We start from the raw sequence: 3,014 nt of genomic DNA, 5'->3' as shown, positions 1-3,014 counted from the left end.
TATCTGAGCACTGGATCCAGATGGCTCCAAAGCAGAAAGTGTTAACCCTGCCCCCCCCAATCAAATCCAGTTCACTTGCATGTCATGGCATCATTTTCTTGATTCTATTGTCTTTTTCAAGAATGAGAGTGGTTGAAAGGTATCATTAGTTATGAAGCTATAGCCTTATTAAACATGTATTCATCTGGTGGTATAGCATCCACATTCCTAGAGGAAAAGCTGAGTGAATTACAAGGAAACATAGATAGCAAAACTTTAATTATGGGAGACCTCAATCTCCCTCTTTCAGAACTAGATAAATCTAATAAAATAAACAAGAAGGAAGTTAAGAAGGTGAATGAAATATTAGAAAATTTATATATGATAGACCTCTGGAGAAAACTTAATGAGGATAGAAAAGAATAAACATTTCTTAGCAGTACATGGCACATTCACCAAAACTGACCATGTACTAGGGCACAAAAGTCTTATAACCAAATGCAGAAAGACAGAAATAATAAATACACACTTCTTAGACTATGTGGCAATAAAATTACATGTATGAAGGGTCAGGAAAAGATAAACCATGAACTAATTAGAAATTAAATTATCTCCTTTCCGCGCTGCCCAGAAGAGGGGTCCATACGGAGTTGTTCACGGTCTCCGTCGTAACTTTCAAGGGAAACTTTCACAATGTCCGGAGCCCTGGATGTCTTGCAGATAAAGGAGGAGGATGTCCTCAAATTCCTCGCTGCAGGCACCCATTTGGGTGGCACCAATTTGGACTTCCAGATGGAACAGTATATCTACAAAAGGAAGAGTGACGGCATCTATTATCATTAATTTGAAGAGAACTTGGGAAAAGCTTCTGCTGGCAGCTTGTGCCATTGTTGCCATTGAAAATCCAGCTGATGTTAGTGTCATCTCATCCAGGAACACTGGCCAGAGAGCTGTTCTGAAATTTGCTGCTGCCACTGGCGCCACACCTATTGCTGGATGCTTCACCCCGGGCACCTTCACTAACCAGATCCAGGCAGTTTTCAGGGAGCCTCTTGGTGGTCACTGATCCTCGTGCAGATCATCAGCCTTTGACTGAAGCATCATATGTTAACCTTCCAACCATTGCACGGTGCAACACAGACTCCCCACTTCACTATGTGGACATTGCCATTCCATGTAACAACAAGGGAGCTCACTCAGTGGGTCTGATGTGGCGGATGCTGGCCCGAGAAGTCCTGCGGATGTGTGGTACAATCTCCCGAGAACACCCATGGGAGGTCATGCCTGATTTTTACTTCTACAGAGATCCAGAGGAGATTGAAAAGGAAGAGCAAGCCGCAGCTGAGAAGGCAGTGACAAAGGAGGAATTTCAGGGTGAATGGACTGCACCTGCCCCAGAATTCACTGCTGCTCAGTCAGAGGTGGCTGATTGGTCTGAGGGCATCCAGGTGCCATCTGTGCCCATTCAGCAGTTCCCTACTGAAGATTGGAGTGCTCAGCCAGCTACTGAGGACTGGTCTGCAGCTCCTACTGCTCAGGCCACTGAATGTGTAGGAACTACCAAAGAGTGGTCCTAAGTTTTACCCAGATGCTCTAATAGTGTTGGAAAACTGCGGATGGAAAATAAACATTGGTTTCTTAAAAAAAGAGAGAAATTAAATTATCTTAACTTATGGATGGATCAAATAGCAAATAATAAAAATAATCAATAATTATTTCCAAGAAAATAATAATGAGACATCATACCAAAATTTATGGGATGCAGCCAAGGCAATTATGAGGGGGAACTTTATATCTCTAAATGCCTTTATGAATAAAATATAAAAGAGGAGATCAATAAATTAGGTATACATCTAAAAAAAAGCTAGAAAATAACAAATTAAACATCCCCAATTAAATATCAAATAAAAATTCTGAAAATCAAGGGAAAGATTAAGAAAATTGAAAGTGAGAAACTAAATGATATCATATACAAAACTAAATGTTAGTTTTATGAAAAAGCAAATAAAATAGACAAACCTTTGGTTAATCTGATTTTTAAAAAAATTTAAGAAGATAACCAAAATACCAGCATCAAAAATTCAAAGGGTGAACTAATGAGGAGTAAATTAAGTGATATCTTGGAGCTACTTTGTCAAACTGTATGCCAATAAATTGGATAACTTGAGTGAAATGGATATTTACAAAAATGCAAACTGCCCAGATTAACAGAAGAGGAAATAAATTACTTAACCCCATTTCAGAAAAAGAAATTGAGGTTGTGGAAGGACTGGGACATTGAGGCATTGCTGGTAGAGTTGTGAATGGATCCAACCACTCTAGAGAGCTATATGGGTCTATGCCCAAAGAACAATAAATATATTCATAGGCATTGATCCAGCAATTACAATTCCAGGTCTATATCCAGAAAAAATTATAAAAAATGGGAAAAGTCCCATATGTTCCAAAATATTCACAGCAGTTCTTTTTGTAGTGGCAAATAATTGGAATTTGAAGGAATACTCATCTGTTGGGAAATGGCTAAACAAGTTATGGTACATGAATATTATAGAATACTATTGTTCTATAAGAAATCATAAATGGTCAGATTCTAGGGAAGCATGGAATGATTTATGGGATCTGATGCTGAGCAAAGAGATTAGAACCAAGAGAACAAGGTACACATCAACAACATTATGAGATGAGCAACCTTGATGGAGGCAGCTCCTCTTAGCAGTCCAGAGAGCTAGAACAACTGTATTTGACTGGTGAGGGACTATATTATCCACCCTTCCAAATTTGATGAACACTTTACAAAAATTATCTCTTATGTATCTCTTTCCCTTAATCCTAATTCCTTATACCAAAAATTACTAATTTGTAAATATGTTTAACAAAATATATATGTAAAATGCTTACCCGACTGTTCCCTGCTGAGGGGACAAGGGTGAGATGGGAGGATGGAGGGAAATTTTTTACCTTGGAAATATGCATGAACATATGAATGAAAATAAATAAATAAATTTAATTTTTTTAATAATGAAAGACAATCATCA

General features: G+C 38.1%; 1 pseudogene; it reads left to right on the top strand.

Annotated features, from left to right (window-relative positions):
* Window positions 1–521: 521 nt before the first annotated feature.
* On the top strand, window positions 522–1,589 carry LOC141510987 (small ribosomal subunit protein uS2 pseudogene; annotated as a pseudogene).
* Window positions 1,590–3,014: the final 1,425 nt, after the last annotated feature.

Source organism: Macrotis lagotis, chromosome 2 (assembly GCF_037893015.1).
Source record: "Macrotis lagotis isolate mMagLag1 chromosome 2, bilby.v1.9.chrom.fasta, whole genome shotgun sequence".
Taxonomy (NCBI): domain Eukaryota; kingdom Metazoa; phylum Chordata; class Mammalia; order Peramelemorphia; family Peramelidae; genus Macrotis; species Macrotis lagotis.
This window is presented reverse-complemented; position numbering and strand designations above follow the sequence as displayed.